Below are 12877 nucleotides of genomic sequence, written 5' to 3' on the forward strand. Positions count from 1 at the left end.
TAAAGTGATATAATGTTCCCTTCTTGTAATCTTAACGTTTATCCCTTGCTCAATAATTGGGGATGGTTTTGATGCTTCCTCTTCCTCTGTTAATCTTCCCTCTCGGGGCAACTGAATCTGCAGGCAGCATAATTAATTTACTTTTGGGTCACCATTTCTAAAAGTGTTTAAAAGCTCAGCTTCTTTTTCTTTTTGTTTGCATTCTGGAAGTCTGGAAAATACTTGCCTAACCAAAAACAACTCAGACTTAAGCACCGAGAGAGGACGACTGTTTTGATGAGCTCCCTAGAACCGCATATTTATCAGCATTGGTGGCCCATGGGTTGATTTGAAAGGCGGGCAGCAAAACTCTGAGGGGAAAAAAACTCTTTAATTTCTGATTGCCCTGCTGGGCTCACGGAGCAGAATCCAAAGAATTTAGGCCCTTTAGGCTCTTCAGCCTCTTTCGAAGGCCCACAAACCACAAAGAGGAAGCAAAGGGCCATAGGGGTGAGCTGTGGATAAACCCTACCCTGGAAATGCCATGGAGCCAGGCAGGACTTCCATGTCTCCAGTCCAATAAACCTCTGCCTATTTGGGGTCAGGTGAGTGAAGGATCTACGGGAAAGGAGGAATAAAAGGACCTTGAGCAAGATCCTGCATAGCCAGGGGCAATATTAAGGGCAATGGACCAAGAACATTACAGGAATTAAAGGAGGAATTAAAAGTGCAGCGTGAATGACACCATGTGTGTATCATTTACCCTTTCCACCCTCCCCACTGCTTCCTTATTTTAACCATACATCTACATTTTGAGGTAGGCGGAACTGTGACTCAGGGACTGGCCACACAAAGACACCTACAGATTTGCAAGAAAACAAGGACTCAAGATCTGGATGTCCCTTCATCTCCCCACTGACCCTGTCCGAGCTTCCTGTCAGTTCTTTCACACATCAAGTCTCTTCCCATGGCCAACAGCCGCATTCTCAAACATAAAAAGACTGCTTTTCTGAGCTTAAGGAGAATCGAATTTGCAGTGTTTTCAGCAGAAAGCACCCAGGAACTGGATAAGGGTGTGTCCAGGAAGAGCTGCGGAGCCCCAGACGGGTTGCTCTGAAGAGGAGGAGGAGGAGGAGGAGGAGGAGGAGGAGGAGGAGGAGGAGGAGGAATAAAAAGGTAAGAGAGCAAATGCTGAAGCCAACAGCCGCTCAACTCATCCTCAGACTGTCCCCAACAAGCTTCTACCGTCTCCTTTCACTTGTTCTGCTGGGCACAAAAGAGAAGAGTTCTCCAGAAAGCCCAACTAGAAGGCGGGGTTTTTTCATCTTATTTTCCGAACCTTCAGACAGCCAAGGCTTTTCCAAGGTTCCGGGAACAACTGGGCCGTTCTTCAGGTTTATTGTGTTTGACCACGGCACGAAGCGAGGTAATGCGATGCAAGGGATAATGCATGGAGAACGGGGTTTGGTGAGCGCTTGACTCTTGTTTACTTCCTCAAACTCTCTAGGCTGCTGAAATCCTTGAAGACTATTCTTTTCCTCAGAGGCTTCCTGGATACGGGTCAAGCCACTAAGAAGGGCCTTTCGCTTGGTTTTTCACTCTCGTAGTTTGCTAGGAGCGATGTTTGCAGCTTCTGTGCCCAAAATTTCCTGCACAGTTGTAGGAGTCAAAAGCATGACAGCCCCATCTCTTGGCAAGACGGAGCTAAAACATGCCAGTGGACGACCATTTGGCTTCTTATCCTTCTTGGCGTAAAATTAGAAATAGCAGCTCATATTAAGTATTCCGGTGCTCATCAGAAGACTAAAACACGGGTCTCCCTAATCCTAGCCCAGCATTTTCACCATTTCTAGTTCAACTAGAAGGCACAAGTGTCCACTTCTGAACCTGTTAGCTAAGGTGGCCATTCTCCATCTCATAATAGTTAGCCATCGCTTTCCATAAAGGGATATCACAATTCTTCCATTGACTACTTAAAAGGGAATTGTTCAAATGTCCCAATTCAGGTTTGCCCACCTGGCCCTGCGTGTGCCTGCTATGAATATGCCAAAAGGGAGAATAAGATCTTCTCAGCTGCCTTCGTCCAAGGAAGGCCGAGACCTGTCAAGGCCAGCCTGCAGTTTCGGCTTCAACTCCAAACTTTGTGGTAGTGGAAAGTGACAACACAGTGTGGAAGTCGTGCCAATGCCTACATCTTCTGCTCAACAGCAACTCTGCATCTGAAGATAAGCTCCTTTCCACTGTCCAACCCAAAAGATCTGGACACATCTTTGCTCAATGGCAGCCTTCCCCAACCTAGACATCTCTGGATGTATTAGGGGTAGAGCTACTGGAGACCTCCTGGGGCCAGGCGTTGTTCCTCAGCATCTCTGCCCAACACTCAGGGAAGATTGAATCTCTTAGGCATCTAAGTCCTTTGATTAGGCATTACAAGTAAACTAATAACTAGCAGTCAGCACGGGTTTGTTAAGAACAGATCATGCCAAACCAATCTTATTTCATTCTTCAACACAGTGACTAAATTAGTAGACCAGCAAAATACTCTGGACATAATATATTTAGATTTCAGCAAGGCATTCGACAAAGTAGGCCACAACCTACTTCTTAGTAAGCTAGAAAAAAAGTGGAATAGATAGCACCACCACTAGATGATCTCGCAACTGGATGGCAAACCTTACTCAACGAGTAGTCCTTAATGGATCTAAGTCTACATGGAGGGAAGCAAGCAGTGGAGTGTCACAAGGTTCCATCTTAGGCCCAGTACTCTTCAATATCTTCATTAACAACTTAGATGAGGGAATAGAAGGGGAACTTACCAAATTTGCAGATGATACTAAGCTGGCAGGAATAGCTAACACCCAAGAAGATAGGCTCAAGATCCAGATGGATCTTGACAGACTAGAACACTGGGCTGGATCTAAACAAAATGAAATTCAATGTAGAGAAAAGTAAAGTCCTACACTTAGGCAAGAAAAACCAAAAGTACACATATAGACTGGGTGAAACCAGGCTCAATAGCAGTAACTGTGAGAGGGATCTTGGGGTCTTAGTGGATAATCAACTAAATAGGAGCCAACAATGTGCAGCAGCAGCCAAAAAAGCTAATGCAATCCTAAGTTGTATTAACAGAGGGATACAATCAAGATCAAGGGAAGTACTAATACCACTCTATAAAGCCTTAGTAAGACCACACTTACAGTACTGCATCCAGTTTTGTTCACCATATTATAAAAAAAATGTTGAGACTCTAGAAAAAGTACAGAGAAGAGCAACTAGGATGATTAGGGGACTGGAGGCTAAAACATACAATGAACGGTTGCGAGAACTGGGCTTGGCTAGTCTAGTAAAGAGAAGGACCAGGGGAGACATGATAGCGGTCTTCCAATATTCGAGGGGCTGCCACAGGGAGGAGGAAGGGGTCTAGCTATTTTCTAAAGTGCCTGTAGGCCAGACAAGGAATAATCGATGGAAACTGAACAAGGAGAGATTCAACCTGGAAATAAGGAGAAACTTTCTGAGAGTGAGAGCAGTCAACTCCAGGAATAGAAGTTGCCTTCAGAAGTTGTGGGAGTGTCATCACTTGAGACTTTCAAGAAGAGATTGGACTGCCATTTGTCAGAAATGGTGTAGGGTCTCCCGCTTGGGCGGGGGGTTGGACTAGATGACCTACAAGGTTCCTTCCAACTCTGATTATCTGTTCATTAATCTGTTAAAAGTCCTTGATGCGCATCCCTTCATTCTGCCTTATGATGAACATTTTTTCATTGATTTTTCTTTCTTCCCTATCTCCACATTACATCTAGTTCTTACTCAGAATATTAATTTCTGCAATGAGCTCCAAAATCTTCAGTCACATTATTAATAAATGCACATTTGCAAAGTGCTTTGCTGTAACCAATAAACAGAGTAGCCAACATCACATCTCGTGGTTCCACACACTAATGAAGCTTTGTGTACAGTTTGAAGTATGGACATTCCTGAATCGTTGGGTTTCTACACTCTCTTCCACCCCCTTGTTCCTGTAGGAGTTGGTGCTTTTACTTTGATTTTTAGATCAGACTTTATGTCTGGTACAGACTACATGTCATTGACAAGCATTACTTAATTTGAAGTAGAAGCCAACTGCAACAAGACATAAACAAACCCTAGTTTATGGAGCTGTCCTGAGTCAATTAGAATTGGGTTTAACTCACTTTAGGAAGCAAAGATCTACTGTATGCTCATATTAAGCTACCATTAATCTAAAAGAAAATCTTATTTCCAATTTCCTCATCAATTATGAGCTGGATAAGGAACAAGAATGTCAAAATTCAGGAAGGGGAGGTTCATTCTTATCCTAATAGATACCGTGTTTTATCAGGACGACGGTTACTAAGGGAGAAAGACACCTTCATTCGCGCTAATCACAAGGACTGCAACTGGGAGAACTAACTGAGTTGGATACTTAGAAATCAAGCAAATTATACAGAGGCACTGGCAGGACGCGTGCCAGATGGAGACAGAGAACCAAAAGAGGTTTTCTCTTCTCTTACAAAGCTAGAGCTCCGTCCAATGAAATTAATTCAGGAGTGGCAGAAGGAAAAGATACTCTTTCAACCCACTCCAGAGAGAAAATCAGCATTTGGGGTCAAGGGAATCAATTTAAAAACTAAAAAACTAAATGGCCTTCCTCTCTTCATACTGACACCCCCCCCCCCATGACCCCTTCTGCAGCACAGGAAACCAACTACTGGTTGCTGGGAAGGAACAGAGGCGGAGTCCTCCACCCCCACCCAAGTGAGGGATGGGCCGATCAAGCAGGAGGGAAGGACTGGCCCGGAATCCCTCCCCCCTCCCGAGAAATGGACCTGCTTCACCCTCCCTGATGCTGTAACCATTACACCCCACTCTCTTTACCTCACCCGGTTCTCCCCAGGCGCTGGGATGCAGATCTCTACTGCCTGCCCCCTGTGGTTTTATAAAAGGCGGATTCTGACCCCAACCTTTTTTTGACCCCCTGAAGAGAGGGTCGCCCTCGGGAAATTTGGTTGCTGGAAGGAGAGGAGAACCCAACGGCAGGTCCCCCCCTTCCTGTTGCTATTGCGCCACTCGGTGCTGAAAAAATACCCAGCAGCTGAAATTCATTCCGTCCCAATGGAGGGAAGAGAGAATTGGCCTCTTCTGCAGAAGGAGAAAAGGTAGAGGCACAAATATAGCTCATCGGGGGCTAAGCTAAAGTTATGTTTCCTTAGAAGTGAAACATGGGGTACAATTTTAAGGTTATAGAAATTGGGTATTTTTTTTAATATTAAACAAAACCAGACTGCCAGAACTAAATCCAAATCGGTTGGATATGAAATGGGATATTTAAAAAAATCTACAGATATGTTGAGTGCCAAAATGGAAGCTATAACGGAGACTCTGCTGATTTCCTGGCTGTGACAAATGAAGCAAAAAGTTATATCTGTAATTTAGACATGTAGTTTAGATTTTATGTTACATATTTGGTATTTTTATCTTTTTCTAGAAAGGTGCCGTGGACGTGCCCTGTGGTAAATCAATAATATGATGAGGACCCCTCCCGAGGCCACGCCAGAGGAGAATGGATCAATCGCAGGAGGGCAGCTGGCCGAGTGGGATTTGGCTGAAGGAGCAGGGCAGCCCTGAGGCTTCAGGTGGGAAAGGAGCACTCAGGGGCAGCTGGTTAGGGAAGGTGAGGAAGAGGAGCTACCTTCCTGCACCAGATCCAAGGACATGTAGGGCAGAGGAAAGGCAGGAGCAGCGGACGTCAGCCCGATGGCTCGCAGGGAGGGAGCCTCACCCCTCTGGAGGGGCTGCACCAAGAAACCGGCTACTTAGCACAGCAGACAGATGCACACGTGCACAAAACGTAGTCACTGAACCAGTAATATCACCAGATGAATCCCACCCCTGGATAGGTTCTTTTACTAAAGTTAAGCGGTTGCAGTGAAAGTAAATCTAGATCCGAGCATTCATGCCCAAAAGTTAGTTACACTTTCTCCCCTGACCCTCCTCCTTTGACCGGTTCATCAGTGTCCAACAAGATTCCTTTTCGGTCTTTTGGGAAATGCTTTGAAGTTTGGCACCTCTCAATGCAGTTTTGCATTCTCTTCCCAGGCCAGGTATCTTTGGCTGGCTTACTCCGGTCTGACACCTCTGGTTCTTTCAGCTTGTACCCCCCTCCCCCATTTGCCTTCCTATTCCCAAACTTTATTTACCCAAATTCTCCCCACTCCCCTTCCCTTTTATGGCAGGATGCCAGCGATGCGAAGAAGCTCAAAATGGCAGGCCTGACACGAATGAACGAATAGTAGTTTTGAAAAGTTCAGAATAAAATAATCCTTCTTCTAAAACAGGATAATAAAATATGATTCAAAGAATAACAAATGCCCATCCTTGAAAGATCTGCTGCTGACAATTGAACCCCTGTGTGCATGTGTATGTGTGTGAGAGAGAGAGTGTGTGTGAGTGAGCTTTCCTGGCAAGATCGGGTGGATCCCTTGTGTCGAATTCTTTTCCTGATGCAGAAGAGTGAGCCAAACACTCCCTAGACAGCTCTGCGCAGGCCTGGCCTGCAGGCAAACCCAGTGCTGAAGAGTGCGCCATAGTGCTTGAATCCTGCAGGTGGAGATTTTAAAAACGCCATTCTCCCCCGCCCCCACAAAAAAGGGAAGGAAGAGCGCTTGAGCTGAGCCATGCGACTCAGAGAAGCCCCGCACCCTACAAAAAAGCCTCTTTCAGCGTTTTCTGCCCACAAAGATCTGTTTTCCAACTCTGACAGGAGGAAGCGCTCAGCTGCTACTAGCTCTTGAGGGCCATCCAAAGAAACTCAGAATCCTCCATTTTCTGCAAAGCCAGAGCCAACAGGCCTCTGTGGCTCCTTTGGGGCCATTCGTGTGTGCCGGGAGTGCAACCACAGGGGGAAGACTCACCAGGTGGGCAAAGCTTTCCGCCCTTTGCCAGAACTTCCAGTGAAATGCATGGACGAGAAATTAAAACTTCAGCTGCGGTGGCTGAAGGCACTGAAGAGCCTTGGCAGGAGAAGGAAGTGGCTCTTCCGAATGCCCCAAGAATACCGTGCCGGTGCTGGCCAAGCACCCAGGAGGGAGACCCGAGATATCCCACTAGGGAACAGATTCTCAGATCTCAACATGATCCCCACCGATGGCAGCGCAACCCAGCAGGAAGCTCTTCCTTCTGGGCTCCCCAGTATTTGTCCTCCGGGGTTTAATCTTGAAGCCCTGTCTAGCGAAGCTCAACCCGGGGAGCTCGACAACTCTTCCTCGGACCGAATCCCCGTCTTGCCACTAGCTCAGCGGGTGATTCTGCCAGGCGCCTTTTGCGGTAGGCAACCTCTCAAGAGGAGAACTGGATGGGGCTCAATTCTCCCTCGAAAACTTCCGGCCACCCAGGATTGACCACTGTTCTAGGTAAGGTGACTTAAGAAATCACCACCCAACGAAATCAAGACAATCCTAGCACTTAAGATATAAAAATTAAATTCAAGCGATCCAAATTATCAAGTTTTCAGGACTGTCCTAAGGCAGAAGATTTGCAGCGAGAGGCCAATGGGGTGAAGAGGACACTGACTTTCTGCTAGATTATCAGTCTCTCTCCAATCTGCCTCCAGCAAACCACCACAGTTCCAGCTACAAGAGGCCAGCTGGAAAAAAAACCACTCTTGCCCTTGCAAAAGACAAGTGGGAAAGGAGGCAGATGGGGGGACAAATCAGACAGGAATTGTGGCAAGACAATGTCAGGATGGGGTGATCATACACCCATCAACTTCAGACTCACCACTCCAGGGCAACTTGCGTGGAGCAGAAATGAGCAGAACTGGGACACTGTAGTTAAGATGCTGAACTAGGACGAAGGAAAGCCAAGTTCTGGTCCCTTCACAGGTATGGAAACCCTTGGAGTGACTTTGGGCCAATCTCAGCCACTCAATCCATCCTACTGTGAAACTCTGTTGTGGAAGAGCAGGAGGAGGGAACCGGAGGGGAGGATGCTCTGTGTGCAACCTAGCAAATCAATTCTGAGTTAATCAGGCCGCATCCAGTCTGTGAAAAGCCAAAAGATCTACTACTGGATCCCTGCCCTTCACTCCAAAGGCTGGGAAGGAAAAGCAATGACTCCTCATTGTGGAGAAGACAATAGCGTTGGGCACAACTCAGAGCTGGAACTGCCTGGATAGCATCCTAATTGGTATCCAAATTGGCTTAGGAAGCCTTGAGCTCATAATCCTAACAGCACGGCATTTTTTGATCTAGACAGATGGATGGACGGATGGAGAGAGAGAGGGAGCCCCCAGATTGGAGAGCAACGGTGCACAATTCCAATGACCACAAAGCAAAACGAAACTTAAATCCAGCACAAACGGAGTCATCTCCGGCTGCCACTTTGTCCTGTGCTAAATGTTTTCTTGGATCAAGGAACTTAGTAAAAGCCCCACGCTGAGCGTGGCCAAGACGAGGGTTCAGCCGTTACTTGGGGGAAAAGGGCAAGTGGAGAAATTCATCCAAGCAGTGGGATGGAGGGCAGGCATTCGGATTCTTGCAATGCCTCTTCAGGCCCGAGCTTATTTAATGGAAAACAGATTCAAGGCGGAGCAAATGAGATTGCACCACAATATTCAGGAGGCAAAGCAGGACTTGGTTTAGGTCACTTTTCAAACAAATTGAATATGCCAAAATTTAAAAGGGTGTGTGTGTGTGTGTGGAATTGTTCAAGCTGGTAAAAAAAAAAAAAAAAGAAAACCCTCCCCAACTCTGGGCAGTTGTTTTAACAGGAGGAAACAGCAGTTTTGTGCTTCAGACTAACAGGGGGAAAGAAATGCAGAGTGTGAATTAGAGTTAAAATGGGGAGGTAAGTAATTGGCTTCCCTTCTGCATGGAAAAGGGTTATGGGAAGCTCCCACGAGAGAGGGGGCCCCTGCTCCTCCTCCTTGGCCCTGTACAACTGGAAGGAGAGAAGTGGAGCACCGACCGTCTTCAAGGGGCTTTCCAGGGAATGAGGAAAGGCAACCGGGAAGGGGGTCTTTCAACTGAGACGGGCAGGGGGACATCACACCAAGCATTCCACGGAGCTGCCAGATGCAGTGATGGTCCCAATCAGGGGTGGGATTCAAATTTCTTAACAACCAGTTCTGTGGGCATGCTCTAATTTGTGGGTGTGGTTTGGTGGTCATGTGACTGGCTGGGCATGGCTTGTATGTAGATATTGTAAATATTTATGTAGATATTGATTTTTTTTATTTAAAAAAGCAACTTTTACCCAAAATGAGGCAAAGTAGGCAGGCAGATTGAGTTGCTTGCAGAATCACAGAGTCCCTCAGAGATCTACCTTTCTGCAATCTGCTGCCTGAGTCTGCACTGAAAAATAGGAGCTTCAGTCCTAAGGAAGGTTTCAGCTCTGCTCTCAGGACAGTGATGCAATTTGCCAGTTCTCCGAACTTTGCAGAACCGTAACAACCGGTTCTATAGAACTGGTCCGAACCAGTAGAATCCCACCCCTGGTCCCAGTGCTCACCATGCAAAAAGGCACCTGGTTCCCCAGCATCAATAGCATTTAGCAATAGCACTTAGACTAACATACCGCTTCACGGGGCTTTTACAGCCCTCTCTGAGCAGTTTGCAGAGTCAGCCTCTGGCCCACAACCATCTGGGTCCTCATTTGATCCACCTCGGAAGGATGGAAGGCTCAGTCAAGCTGGAGCCAGTGAGATTCGAACAGCCAAACTGCTGGCAGTGGGCAGAGTCCGCCTGCAGTACTGCATTCTAATTACTGCGCCATGGCGGCTCATGAAGCTACAAATGGGAAGCAAACTTCTTTGTTGCTGGTCCTGTCCGATTCTCCGCAATCCCACAGTCCACAGCACGGCAGGCCCCCCTGTCCTCCCTGCCTTTCCCAGAGTATGCCCAAAGTCATGTTCATTGCGCCAATGGCCCTCTAGTATATCTCGTCCTCTGTCCTCCTTTTGCCTCCTATGTTTCCCATCATCGGGACCTTTCCAAGGCGTGCTCTCTTCTCACTTGGTGGCCAAAGTATTTGAGCTCCAGCCTCAGTATGGCCACTTCAAAAGCAGAGAAGTTGCCACTTCCCCCGCAGCACAGAGGAAATCAGACTCTGGGGAAACAACTAAAAAGGCCTCCTTCCATTTGAGTTTTAGAAAAAGGGATCTGTGCTGTCCCAGCCAGTCTATGGGAATTAGATAGTTACTTAGGAATTATGAGCTGATCCCTTAAGGGAATGCATCTTGGTAAATGAAGTTAAAGGTATCCTGGGAAATGTAGTCCATGTCACGTGACCACATCTGTAATCCTGATTGGTCACTAGTTTGACCCTCAATGGGTTGGGGGAGGTTTTCCTCATTCTTTGTCTGAACTCTCTAACTCATGGCAGCTTCTTTCTATCACTATGCGATGGGTTAGGAGATAACCCTCTTTTACTACAAGGCAGATATATGCAAAGGACCGGTCATTAAAGAAGAACTTCATCACAAACGTGAGTTATGAGGATACCTGATGAACCAATTGTTATGGATGTCTTATTGAGTTATCTATCCGCATCTGTACAGCTTCAAATCCACCTCTGTGCAGGACGGTCACAGAGCAGGCCGATCGGCACCCACATTTGTGAAGAGATTGGACAACATGGGGACAAAAGCAAACTCCAGTTTCAGCCTCTCAGAGCCGCCGCTCGTTTTCTTACAGTTTCCCATAGTCAGTGTAAGTAATCAGCTGAAGAATTCAAAAGCAGGATAGGAGGAAGAGTTTATCAAACAAGTACAGAGATTAAATAAAGCCTGTAGCATAATCTGCTCAGCAGGAACAGTTCCAAGCTAAATAGACTGACGCATACAATCCTACTGGCACTTCACATACAAGCAGGCCCGCTGCCAACTTGCCCAAACGTTTCCCTGTACCAAAGGGAACATATATATATTGCCACCCAACTGTACTTGGTATCCCCACCCACTTTTAAGGCTGCATTTTAAAAAGTTGTGTTAGTGCGCATTGTGGAAATGCTTCCTTCCTCCAGATTCCCGTCCTCTCCCAACAAGAGGCATCCAGCAGCTCGGCCTGACTAGGGCTGGATAATAGGCCGAGGCCCCTGCTCCCTCGTATTATCTAAAGCCCAGAGCCGGTCTGGTCCACAACTGCCCTTTCCACAGGCCAGAAAACCAAGACACAAGCCAGGGCTAGCAAGAGGCCAAGAGGAAGAGCCGTTCGAAGAGCTGAGCAGACACCATGCCGTCTTTTTTATTCCCTTCCTTCTCCGCTTCTCAGCGGCTGCCGTTTCCTTGCCAGGGTTTTCCACAAGTGGTTGCCTCCTTCCTGGGACGAAGAGAAAGTGACTACTAGCCAAGGTTAGCTTTGTGCCTCAGGCGGCTCTCACAGCCTCCCAATTTCTGATCTGGGGCTTTAACCACAACATCAAAGAGGCTTCTTAATTCATTTGAAATCAGTACTGACAGCTGCGAAGGCGGCAGCGACCGATAGCTTTTTCTTGCTAACTTCTCCTTACTTGGTTAAGCAATATTTTTTTAAGCAGATGCAGTCTGAGTCCAGACTGATTTTTCTTTCAGCTGCCAGTTCAGCTTGGGGTGCAACTAGCAGGTTCCGAGATTAAACCGCTGATCAAAATGTAACTTATTTTTGTCTTCATCAACAAAGATTAGAGTTTGTTTACTCACCATACAAATGTACTGAATAGCCGAGAGCAGATTACCTTTATGAGTCTTGATAAAATTAAATAAACACAATGACCAGGAAACAAAATGGCAAATATGAAAGGCATGGAATGAAGAAGAGAACAGCAACTATTTCCATTTGAGAAAACCCAGAAAATATACCAGGGGCTCAAAGAAACTCAAAGCAAGCTGCAAGGGACGTATAATGGTCCTGAAACAAGCCAGGACAGAAAGACAGACAGACAATCAAAATGGCTGCCAAACGTTTCTCCTGAAAAGAGAGGTGTTGTTTTGTCTCACCTGATGTTTGCAGGATGTAAGAGACTCCGTTTGTCCCAGCAGGAAGAGAACCCAATGGAGCTGGGCTGTAGATGTGGGCCACAGTGAGGAGCTGGCATGCAAAAGCCCAAATGCATGAGAAAGACCCTCACCCAGAACCCACCAAGCCTCTGCCTCCACCACCATCAAGGAAGCAGAGACGCATCACCTACTACACTGCCCCTAATTTGGACCCCACCGTGACATCCCGCAGCTCCCTTTCTCCAAGTCACTGCCACGGGGAGGAAAGGGTTGAGAAAAGGCATATCTGAGGCAGAGCCAATGCTGAGCCTCCCCTCAGCCTCCTCCTCTAGTGCCCCCTCTTTCCTCTTGCCAGGGGGTCCTGCCCAAGGAGGAAAGCTGCCCCCCTTCAGACTGGTGGTGAACCCCGAAGGGTGTATTTGTAACAAACCAGCTGGACAATTCTGCTCAGAAAGCAAGAGCCAAAGACAAACAGTTTTACAAGACTGTCACAAAACAAGAGCAAGAAACCACAATCACAAGCCTTGTTCTTATAGTAAGGATATTAAAAAAGAGTTATGTGCTTGCCAAAGAAAATGGGCCCCAAATGCAACTTTCTAAACCCTCTATTAAAAATTGGGAGGAAAAAAAAAGAATTACGCAAAATTACTTTGAAAAGCTTTATAAACAAGAAGAAATACCTAATGAGAATATATTGCAATATTTAAAAGAGAAGGGTCTACCCCCAATAGTGGACGAAAAGAGAGAAATGTTGAATAGGTTGAAAGTCCCGGTGTGCAGCCTGTTCCTGCATTCCAAGCGCCCAGGCCGAGCTGCAGCTGTCCCTCTCTCGCCAGCGCCATCTCCACCAACAGCGGCAGCAGTGGCGGGAACCGTGGAAGTTAAGGCGGCGGCTCCCCCACCCGA

The 12877-nt window shown here is 46.8% G+C and overlaps 2 protein-coding genes across 2 annotated transcripts in view; one reads left to right on the forward strand and one right to left on the reverse strand.

The window, feature by feature from the left end:
- The window catches only part of OPHN1 (oligophrenin 1), an 88691-nt gene that overhangs the window by 56329 nt on the left and 19485 nt on the right, over positions 1–12877 (reverse strand). The window lies entirely within an intron of this gene.
- LOC113453015 (adrenodoxin-like) overlaps positions 1–12877 on the forward strand; it is a 216979-nt gene that overhangs the window by 54717 nt on the left and 149385 nt on the right. The window lies entirely within an intron of this gene.

Source organism: Pseudonaja textilis, chromosome 12 (assembly GCF_049901715.1).
Source record: "Pseudonaja textilis isolate UNSWEBS1 chromosome 12, rPseTex1.2, whole genome shotgun sequence".
Classification (NCBI taxonomy): Eukaryota; Metazoa; Chordata; class Lepidosauria; order Squamata; family Elapidae; genus Pseudonaja; species Pseudonaja textilis.